Source organism: Melanerpes formicivorus, unplaced genomic scaffold (genome assembly GCF_026170545.1).
Source record: "Melanerpes formicivorus ecotype bairdi unplaced genomic scaffold, bMelFor1.0.p_v2 SCAF_74, whole genome shotgun sequence".
Taxonomy (NCBI): domain Eukaryota; kingdom Metazoa; phylum Chordata; class Aves; order Piciformes; family Picidae; genus Melanerpes; species Melanerpes formicivorus.
This window is the reverse complement of record NW_027142426.1, coordinates 914,170-926,374: the sequence shown is the minus strand read 5'-3', so window position 1 is coordinate 926,374 and position 12,205 is coordinate 914,170. Positions and strand designations below refer to the sequence as shown.

Genomic DNA, 12,205 nt, shown 5'->3' with positions numbered 1-12,205 from the left:
CTGTGACTGGGAGAGGGGCAATTACTGTTCTTTCAGCTGAGTCTGACAAGACCACTGAGGGTTTCTGTGTAAGGAAAGGAGTTACAGGGGTTTAACTGGTATACTATGTAATATTTATAGGTACTTATCTAGCTGGAACATCAAAATATTTGCAAATTCATCAATTGCTATTCAGAATGCTGTACAAGCACTGTGGTGGCTCCCACCATGTGAGATCATTGTAGGCATCAAAAGCCTGCTTCATATTTAAAGAGACAGAACACAGTATGTAGCAGATATCTTAAAGGTTCAGGAGGTCAATTCTATTAAACTCAGTGGAGTAACTCAAAGTATGGAGGTTGCTCACAGAATTTTATTGTTACTGGATTAAGGCCAGAAAAACAGATTTTATCGCTGTTCTGTAATGTATCACAGATTTGCACTCAGATTGAGTTGCCTAAATGCAAACATAGCTACTTTTACCACAGACTTACACTGTGAAAACCTTCTCTAATCACTCTGGTAGACTCCTGATGCGTCCTGCTGTATTTTGTATTTCAGCTGTATTGGCTCCCCATAAGCTTCCTTAGGATTGCTTCAGAAGAATATTAGCATTGTGTCATAGGCAATGAGCATAAAAGATTCAGTGAAACGAAGCAAAATACCAAGAGCTTTTCAATATCTAGGAATAACAGGTTATTATCTAAACAGGTACCTTTCAGGCAAAGATAAAACAAATACAGTGTACTGCCTGCTTAGGCATATCTTATAAACATGATGTTATTTTGTGTCTCATATTTTTAATGTGGTTTGTCCTACAACAGTGAAGTCAGTTATTGCTCAGTTTGAAGGCAATACATTTGCTTCCCATATGCACCCCTTCCCTATCCCCCAACCTCAAAAACACCTACAAACTTTTCTTTTTAATTATTCAACATTTTGTGTCATAAAATTTCAGTGTTTTCCACATCAACAATTGTGCTGATTTCCATTGTTAAACCGTGTCCATGGACTGACATAGGCCATCCCAGTAGTACTCTAAACTACAATAGCATTAAGCCAGAAATAGAATGTGTTCAAAAAGGAAAGTTTTAAAAAGTTTCAAATGCAAATTTCAGGTATTTTTTTCTCTTTTAAAACAGTTCATTACCTAAATAATGCTCCTAGCACCAAATATGCAGTTGAATGCTTTTATCTGATTTTTCTATTCAACTATTTGTGGCCTTTGAGAATGTCAAATAGATTGTATCATAGTATCAGTCAGGGTTGGAAGGGACCACAAGGATCATCTAGTTCCAACTGCCCTGCCATGGGCAGGGACACCCCACATTAGATCAGGCTGGACAGAGCCTTGCCCAGCCTGGTCTTAAACACCTCCCTGGACAACCCATTCCAGGGCTTCACCACTCTCATGGTGAAGAACTTCCTCCTCACATCCAGCCTGAATCTCCCCACCTCCAGCTTCAATCCATTCCCCCTAGTCCTATCACTACCTGAGATCCTGAGAAGTCCTGCCCCAGCCTTCTTGTAGGCCCCCTTCAGATACTGGAAGGCCACAATCAGGTCACCTCAGAGCCTTCTCTTCTGCAGACTGAACAGCCCCAACTCCTTCAATATGTCGTTATAGGAGAGGTGCTCCAGCCCTCTGATCATCCTTGTGGCCCTTCTCTGGACACCTTCCAGCACGTCCATATCCCTCTTGTAATAGGGGCTCCAGAACTGGACGCAGTACTCCAGGTGGGGTCTCACCAGAGCTGAGTAGAGGGGGAGGATCACCTCCCTTGACCTGCTGGCCACACTTCTCCTGATGCAGCCCAGGATCTGATTGGCTTTGCAGGCTGCAAGTGCACACTGAGAGCTCATGTTGAGCTTATTGTCCACCAGCACCCCCAAGTCCCTCTCCTCCTGGCTGCTTTCCAGCCAGTCACTGCCCAGCCTGTATTTGTACCTGGGATTGCCTCAACCCAGATGCAGGACCCTGCACTTGCTCTTGTTGAACCTTATGAGGTTGGCTTGTGCCCACCTCTCCAGCCTGTGAAGGTCCCTCTGGATGGCTTCACTTCCCTCCAGTGTGTCTGCTGCACCACACAGCTTGGTGTCATCAGCAAACTTGCTCAGGGTGCACTCAATGCCACTGTCCATGTCACCCACAAAGATGTTGAACAAGACAGGTCCCAGGACTGATCCCTGAGGGACTCCGCTTGTCACTGGCCTCCACTGGGACATGGACCCATTGACAGCCACTCTTTGGGTGCAGCCATCAAGCCAGTTCCTTATCCATCTAGTGGTTCACCCATCAAACCCATGTGTCACGAGTTTGGAGACCAGGATGTGGTGCGGGACAGTGTCGAAGGCCTGTTCCAAATCACCTCCTCACTATTCTTCTGAGTTAGTAGTGCTTGCAGGAGGATCTGCTCCACGATCTTTCCGGGCACAGAGGTGAGATTGGCCTGTAGTTCCCTGGTTCCTCCTTCTTACCCTTTTTGAAAGATACCAACACATTGTTTTTTAACTAATTTGTTGCATTTCTTCATGCTGAAAAAGAAATTAGGAGAATGAGAACATACGTGATTTAAGTAAACTACCTAAGTATTGCTTTTCTCACAAGTACTGTCTTTTACAGATTTTTCAGATTATATTCTGATAACCTAGGAAAATTATTTGTACCACAGTGCATCCACTTGTAAAATTAGTAGCAATAACACTGACCTCTGTGTTACAAACACCATCCATAACAAATAAGCATATTTAATAGTAATGGCTTAAATGCAATTTAGCAGCTGCAATCTGTCAGTTAAATATCGTTTAATGATTTACATAAATAGGAAGCATAGTAATACACTCCCAGAAAAGCAGAACCACTGGAATCGTTTTCATTCATACAGCAAATACTGTATTTTGAGAGCTGTAGATCTTTGTAGTAGGCTTAAAAAAAAACCCTGTAAGAAATACAGTATTAAACAAAATCGTCACGAGGTCTTGGCTGAGTGATTACATAATATTTATAATTACCCTGGCCAAGATTCTATTTGAGAATTCTGAGACAGCTATTTTTAGAGAAATCTGTATAGTGATGCAATCCTTCATGAAATAATTGAAGTCCATTTTTAGACCGTCTCAAGTGATTTGGGTAAGAACAGAAGACACTGCTATGTTAGTGATTAATTCGGAACTTGGATACTGCAAGAAAATTTCCCAGTTGTCTCTTTTCACTTTTGGGCTATAGAGCCAAAAATGTAAGTAAAGTTGGCTAAAATGCAAGGTCCTCTAACTCCTCGAGAGCATTTTATTTTTCTTCTCAAAACATGGAATTAGAAATCTTTCCAGTGTTCCCAAGACTGCAGGTGTACAGAATACTCTGGCCAGAGGCAAAGCTGGTGTTTGGCAGTCTTCTCTAGTCTATTAGTTCACTACTCTATATTTCATCACACGAGCATATTGCTAATGAAAAAAAAAGTGTGAGAAAAAATTAAGGATTGTAAGAAAACCTGTGTGACCACCCTTTCTCAGCAAATCAACCATGTGAAGTATTTTGCTCTACATGTAATACATAGAAGTATTTCTTACTCTTTGACATCTAAATATTTCGAAGTAGTCTTTCAGCAGCAAAGAAATGAAATAGAACTAGGGCAATGTGTTGCATTACATGTACTGTTCTAGTTAAGTATATGAGAAATGGTGCTAATGGGATATTATGGTGGTAACATCAAGCACTCAAGATTAATAATAAAAACCCAAGTTATAATTTCCCTGTTAAGAGTAATTCAGCTGTATTACATTGCATTTTTTTACAAAATTGAAAGTGGTTTTCTTACTGTATAAGAAAAAGAATATGCTTAGAATTTGTTGTGATTATTCTGGTAGCCCAAAACTTGCCTTTGCAAAACTGTGCATTAGTGAATTGCATTTAAGCCATCTAATGTTTAACAAGTGTTTCTTACGATATCTGTAGAGAGGTTATCATCTGTAGACCTGTGATCAGTAGCACGGTCCTTGTACTCTCTTGATTCCTAATCATTGTTGCTTCTGTTTCTGATGTTGTCAAAGTTAATGGTTTGATTTCCTTGAATTTCACAGGTGGCAATATTATAAGAGCACTGAATACTACAGCATTGTTTATTAGTAATGTTGCTATGATTGTATATGCAAATAATTTATTTTTTTTTTATGTTGAGACTGTAGTTGTCAATTTTGCCAACCACAAGCAGCTTAGATATAAACCCAGTGTGGACCAGATTAGTTTAAGGGTCAAACAGCATAATGCCACTTCTCCTTGTAGCTTAGCACAGCCGGCTCCATATGGCACATAGTAAGAAGAACAGGTTTGTGTAGTTAATGCCCTTTACCTGATCAGATTAGTTAATTCAGAAGAAATGTTGTATGTTGTACTGACAATGTTGGCTGTGCTCACACAAGACTTTCACATATTCTCATTTAGATTTAAAGCTGTGTGTTGTAGAAGTAAAAGGACTCATAGCTGAGTCCATAGAAAAGTCATAGCTGGACATGACATCACTCTCAGGATTCAGGATTCCAAATTCTTCCACATGGTATTTTTATACAAACATTGTTCCAATGAGAGACATCACATCCGTGCCTTGTAGCCTTGTCATAGTATCATTCAGGGTTGGAAGGGACCACAAGGATCAGCTAGTTCCAACCCCCCTGCCATGGGCAGGGACAACCCACACTAGATCAGGCTGGCCAGAGCCTCATCCAGCCTGGTCTTAAACACCTCCAGGGACGGGGCCTCGACCACCTCCCTGGACAACCCATTCCAGGGTTTCACCACTCTCATGGTGAAGAACCTCCTCCTCACATCTAGCCTGAATCTCCCCACCTCCTGCTTCATTCCATTCCCCCTAGTCCTATCACTACCTGAGATCCTGAGAAGTCCTTCCCCAGCCTTCCTGTAGCAATAAGGTCCTGAAGACATCACAAGCCTGATACATGAGTCCTTTTCTGTTTGTATTTGTTGATCTGTTTTAAAATTTATACCATATCTTAAGCTTGGCCATGTCTAATGGAACTCTGTTTCACTGGTGATAACCTCAATAGCTATAGTTGTCATAATGCACTTTGTGCAATTTCTTTAAGACTCAAAATCTTAAGTGGAAAAAGTAATTCAGATATAAAATAGTGTCTGTATTAACACTGGAAGTTAGTAATTTTTGATCTGGCTGGGTCGATATGTGAGAATGTGTGTTAAGTATCTCAGATATGCATAGTGAGTATCTCTACTGTGTATGAATGAACTTCCAAGAAGCCAAAAAGGTGTGGGGTTTGTTTGTTTGGTTTGGTTTTGTGTGGTTTTGGTGAGGGTTTTTTTGTGTGTGGGGTTTTTTTGGTTGGTTGGTTTGGGTTCTGTTTATTTTTTTCTCCATAAGATATTTTTGAAGCAAGTCCTTAAATTCTACTACAAAGTGCCCTGTGATAAGAAGGCTAAATATAATCAACAGTTGATTGTAAGTATGGTGCTAAGTAGCCAGTTATTTAAAGTATTGTAAAAATTGGGTGTCAAACTTTCATGATTCTGTGATGGTGGATGAAATGTTTAACTTCTACAATCTAGCATCAAAGAAAAGTTAATTCTATATAGTATAGTTACATATATATCTCTATAAAGCATATCTAGACAGTGTTGTGGGACTATCTCCATTTTGCTCTGTTTTCCAAGATATAATGAAATTTATGTTTTATTGTATACAATGGAAGAAAGGTAATTTCAACTTAGACTGTATTTTCTATATTATACAAATGAGAGAACTGGGCTTGGTAATGAAACTGCAAAAATTACAGCTGAAATGAACTATTCGGACATTAAAGATGCTGAAAGACAAGCAGTGCTACTAACAGATTTGCAGTTTCAAACATCCTTTTTATCTATTGAGGTTTCTGATTCATGTCTGGTTTAAATAATTATTACAGGGAAGTATCTATTTAATGAGTTATTTCCTGTTGTAAAGGCAAAAAAGGAAAAAAAATCCCAGAGAGCCTTGCCTTCTTACATCGCTTGTCAGCATTTAGTGCAACCTGGCCTGAGTTGTCCTCAGGCAGCTTCTGTTTCAGAGCTTTAATTATGCCTTTTAACCCACTTCTTTGTGTCTATGTTCTTACATACTTCTGTGTAATTACCAAGTTTAGTAGTAGGACTTTGACAAATACTTTTAGCATGACTTTAGCCTATACATTACTGAGAGTGCTGTATTATTCTATTTCCTGTGTTTCAAGACATACTTTTAATTCACAGAACTTAAAAAGACTTCAAAGACACAGCCTTTGCAGAAACTGAAGCTGAAAAGTCAGATAGACCATTTTCAAGTTAACATAATTTTATTCAATCACACGTGTCAGGGAAGTTGAAATTTGGCCTAAGTACTTCAGATAAGTACTTGGAATAGCACTTGGAACTGCTGCCTGCCTTGGTCTGTCAAGTGTCTAATATCCTAGCTGGTTTTGTATGACTGTTATCCTTGTGAAGTGAGAGGCTTGTTCTGAGCCCTAACTTTCAGTGTAAGGCAGGCACATATTGTTACGTTTCAAAGCAGCAGGTGTAATGGTTGTTAGTATCAGCTAAAGAGTACTCCAATTTAAAATGCACCAAGATATACGTAAAACTTTAATGCACATGTTCAGCACTAAACTATCAGATTCAAGTCTTTGAAAAGGCCTGCTCTGCAAGCTGCTTTCCATTGCCGCACAGCAAGTTGAACAGCAATTGCTTTTGTGTTTAACTTGGGAGGAAGGTTGGATTTCATGAAAAATTGGAAAATACTCTGTACTGCTTCTTTGTTCCTGTTCTCTGTCCCATGACGCTGGGGAGGGTATGCAAGGCCTGAAGAACAAGCGTTCTGGTTACACACAGGTTACAAATGATAAGTATGATAAGATTTTAGTGCAAAACATCACATGAATTAACTTTAATATATAACTAGATATAGATGTGGAAAAGAAAATTATATATGCTTTCCTAGCATAGAAGTTTTACTGTGTTGTTTACTTTGCATGCAACAGTCCTGTCATTAATGGGGTAAAAATGAAAAAGTGCTAAATGAGGAATAGCCAATTTTTTCTACAATCATTCAGACTTTTCGCCTGCATGCATCATGTCTTTTACACTTTCTGAGACAAGTCATACGCTGTAACAGGAAAAGAAAAACATGCTTATTAGCCCATTTGGAATTTTAATAGGGAAAAAATTAATTGTGTTCCTCAATGGAGGCAGGAAACTAAGCAGCAAAACCCATGTTAAAATACAGTTAAGTGTAAGAATATAAGAATAGATTACATTACAGGGATGTTATAAAAAGAAAATACATAATTAAAGCACTCAGTAAAACATAATTCTACCCTGTAGTGATGCATTCCAACACCCATACGTTTATGATTATGATAGTTAGCATCTGGAGTTCCTAGTTAGCTACCATACTGTAGTGTTTTTTCCTATCTTTTGGTTCCTGATGAGTGCTTGCAAATTTAGTCTTCATGACCTATGAGATTTTTCTATTGAAATTGTCTTGATATCTACAAATTTACTGCAAAAGCAAGCAAAAAGCTTGAATTGATTGTTATCATACATTGCTAAAGATACAAGACAAGAATATAATTTATTTTGGGAATAATTATCATTGTGTTGCGAGTGTTATGCTGTTGGAAGTGTCTTGAATACTTAGCTTAAAATAATATAAGCTCTGGAATAGTTTGAATTATATTGAATATTGAAGTCCACTAGCTCCAGTATTGGCAAGAGGTCCTTCAGAGCAATGGTCAGTTTGCAAATTCTTTGGCTTGTGGAAAAATGACACAAGTCCTTTGGTCAAAACCACAGTGGGGTGTATTTTAAAAGTTTGTCTCATTTAATCATGTGTTGATTCAAGAGGTCTGCTACCATTAAAATGAATTGAGAGCAGTCATAGAGTTAGGCTTTTAAACAATAATAGCCGTGGGATTTATCTTATTTTGCTGTGGCTAGATAGTTACCCAGTGCTCAAAAATCTCAAGTATATCATGAAGTTTAAGTAAAAGAATTTTCAGCTGAAAGTTAGCAATGAGATCTCCTTTCTAGATGGTGAAAAAGGTTATTATTTGGCTTATTATCAAATCACTTATGGAGGATGCATGTATCTTTAGTAAGCTTGAGATGCTCCAACAGGGTGGAACTGAAAAATAGTGATGTTACTTCAAGATTGGAACTTGAACTTCTTATTTTTGTTCTCAGAAATATATTTAGTGATGGAAATAAATAGAAACTTGGTGAAGAGTTTAAAAAATATAAAATAGGCAGTGAAGTTTATAAAGTTCTATTTATACAGTCTTTAAATGGCACTTAATTTTAATTTTCAGTGTAGTCTGTGATCACTTTGATTTGAAAAGTCCTAATAAAGCTTAATTAGAAACTAAACATCCTGTATTACCTTCTGAAATACCTTTTGTAGCTACTTTTCCAGGTTGTATTCCTCCATCACACAAACTTAACAGTGGAATATTCTGTATTTTTTAATGAATCAATATGTTCTATTTTCATGTCTTCATTTCATGAAAACTCTTAACACATTGTGAGTGATAAATGTGATTTGAAAAATTTTAATGATATTTAAGGCCAAGTGAAGTATTTTTTGTCCAATATTCAATTCACTTTAACTTACCAAATAACAATTCAGCTGTAAATTTTATTCTGTGGCAGTTAAAAACTTTTGTGTTGTGCCACAGTAGAAATGATAAGAAATTCTTCATTTGTCTTCAGATGGCAACAATGTTCAAAGAATGTGTAAAAATATTGTTCTGGTGTGAAAACAGATTTTATTTGGTGAGAGCAAGTACAGAACTGGCTTAATTAGCAATCAGTTTTTTAACCCTCAGCTAGTGGAATTCAGGCCTGAAGCACTGGATTCATACTGGAAATGCTTTGATTAGAGTCAGGCTAATTCCACTATGTTTGTGCAACTTTTGGATAAATTTGATGAACTATACAATCTTAAGCAGACAATTTTTTAGGTATTTATCTTCTGGATTTCAAAGTTATAACAGTTTTTATTTGTGTTTTCTAAAATTATTCTTATAGGACAAAAAAACTGATTAAATAATTCATTATTTAAAATCAGGAAGACTAGAACAAAACATCTGCCACGTGAAGATCTCAGATATTAGCTTTGTGGAAATATTAGCATGCTTATTTTCAAATAGTGAGATTGCAAGAAATAGAAGTAAAAGCTAGAATTAAAGCTGGAATGTAGGGCTCTAGATTTTAAATTCCATGCTCTAATAATTGCACCAGAGTATCTCCAGGAGAGCTTCTAGGTTTTTATATCTGCCTTTGTTCCATATTATACAGGGAGAAATCCTATCATATTGAAAATGAGTATTCTAGAAATATTTCAAATTCCATTTGGTGAAAAGAGACTTAGAAGAAAATCCAGAGCAAGTAATAGCTATTGAATGATATTACACCTATATCCCAGAGCAACACATCTTACTATTTTTCCTTATTTGAACCTCGTTCACGAGAGTTTTGTTATTAACTTCATCCAGATGACAGATCAAAGCATAGCTGCATTTTGCCACCTTGCTAAAATATTTTCTAAAAGACAGTTTTAATATTATAGTTTTACAGTTACAGATTGCTGTTAAGCTATTTAGTCTGTTACCAGTCAATCAAAGACTTTAATTTCACTTCAGGTGATCCTTACTTAAACCCAACAGACTTTTAGGAGGACAAAAAATAACTGTCAGTTTTCTTAGAGTGCTAGATCATACATTCTTTGGTAAATGGGTGTGGTGGGTTGAAATTACCCCCCAACTAATTTGGAGAATTACCCCCTCAAAAATGAAATTGCCAGACCATCTCAGTTTGGGATGGAAGCACATGAAACTGTATTTACAAGCAAACTACAGTCTAGAAATATGAAATGCCATGAATATGTGCAAAATACATACTATATGTACAATATTATATATATATACAATTTATAAACAATGCAGAAACTCCTCAGAACCCCCTCCCCCCCGGATGGATCCAGAGGACCTGTTCACTTCCTTCCCAACTCCCTCCTTTCTTCCCATTACCTCACACAATATTCAAAACAGAGATACCCTGGCAAGGCCATGAAAGAGAGAGAGAGAGAGAGGAAAGCTGCAAGCAGAAGTGACAGCAGAAGAAAAGAAAGAACTGTTTATGCTTTGCTCTATATTCCCATTAGCAATCCAATGAATTATATATACCTTATCATTATTTTCCTTTTACTTCCAATGGTAATTTATTTTCAGTCTTTGCAGTCAGGGACTAGGCCAAAGTTCCTTCTTCAAACTGTAACAATGGGTTAAAAAATCAGTTGCACGTACCATCAGACACCTTGACAACTTTGATAGTTCACTATCACTGTTTCCTAAGACAACTGTTTCATCCCCTAAGGGTTAATATACCTGTGTACCTAGATTTCAGCTGCTTTTTATTTTGCAGTCACTTTTTTATTTCAAAATGGATGCTGCATTTATTGAATATACTCAAGAAATTTAAAGGAAGAAAAGGTCTGTGGAAACTGTTTAGGCTAAAACTAATAAGGCTATACATGGTTTGTAGTAGATACAGTTAATTAATTGTATTGTACAAGTTAACTTTTTTTTTTTTTCATTCCTAGTGTAAATCATGGTGTTCAGCAGGTATTTCCAAAAAGAAGTGTTGGTATGATAATTCTGTGTTCAGAGCTGTGGCTACATAGTTTTTAAGAAACCTATTTTTAGGAAAACTGTATAAAAAATAATAGTTTTAAAAGGAAAGTGTGGATACAACTTTGAACTAATTCAGACCTTGAGTAATTTGTGCAGAGTAACCTATAATGCAGATAAGATATGGCACAGTTTAAATGCATGAGCAGTCATCACTCTAATTTTCAGGAACTGTGCATTCCAAGACCAAGTTTCTTATCATCCAGAAATGTCATATTAAATAATCTGTTGTGCATTCAGAATTGATATAAGAAAACATCTTGGCTGTTCTTGAATAGGAAATCTTGAAGATGTTGCAGGAAATGATGCCATTTCCAAGTCAGTAGGTGGTATTTTTCCCTCACAGTCTGTACTAAAATAGTGTCCTAATGTGTTTGAAATCATGCCATGTTTTGTACTTCCTAAATCAAAGCTAAGCATACCTGGAAAATAGAGTCCAGTGTGGAAGTGTAACACTGATAGTAGCAGAAGGTAAGACAAACAGAACTTCAAAATCCTATTCCTTACTGTTGTGAAGAGCTAATAAATAAAATTAAAAAGCTTATAAACATGGTAGTTTGCAAAATATGATATTAGCATTATTTTAAGAAAGTAATGACAGTTCCAAGTCATGTAGAAGTGTGATGGTTTGATGATCACTTGAGTGGAAAATAAATTCTCATTTCACATTTTGTATGTATTCTGTTTCCAGAATAGGCACACTAGGACGCCTACTACAGCATTAATGTTTCTTTGTGCACATTTTACTGCAGTCTGGCATCTAAAAGGAAGAAACATTAGAAGTGGTTTATTTATATTTCAGCACCAAATTAGAAGGATGACATCATTCATTTACAGTTCTTATCCCATGACAGGTCTAATCCCCAACACCTCATTACAGGGGACACTTTTAGGATTGCATATATCATCTTGTTTAACTTTTGCATTCTTTTATGGAATACAGTTGAAAGGTAGGAAATTTAAAGCTGTTCATTGATAAGAAAATAAACTAATAAAATGTTAGGAGCTTCCCCAAAGAGGCAGGGTATTACAGTGTTTACAGTAAGTGGGTTATTATTTGTCTATTAATTCTCCATCTTTTCCACTCCTTTGTTCAAAAAAGCCTTCCTTTTAGAATCTGAAGACAAGCAGAGCAACTATGATGATTCAGACTGTGTTGGTCTTTTGGCAAAATTGGTAGAAATTCATGTCTAAAATTCATACAGTTGTATTCTATCTTTTTATCTGGTACGGATAAAATATAGTTCTAATTGCAGAAAATTAGTATTCAAAATTTGAATATGCACCATATAGTGCCAGTGCAATCCCCGTTCAAAGGAATCCACCACTTGACCAGGTGAGGACATTTAATCTGCAACATGAAGAGGAGATGCTCTTTTAGTGCTATAGAGATGCTCATATCGGCTAAACCATGTGCACATATGATCTTTGGTGTTTATCATTTTATTGTGGATGACTTAAGGTTTTGATGTAGTTTGGTATTTGTTTTTAACTGAACTGTGTA

General features: G+C 36.8%; 1 protein-coding gene across 16 annotated transcripts in view; it reads left to right on the top strand.

Annotated features, from left to right (window-relative positions):
* ERC2 (ELKS/RAB6-interacting/CAST family member 2) overlaps positions 1–12,205 on the top strand; it is a 461,566-nt gene that overhangs the window by 321,805 nt on the left and 127,556 nt on the right. The gene's annotated exons all lie outside the window — the stretch shown is intronic.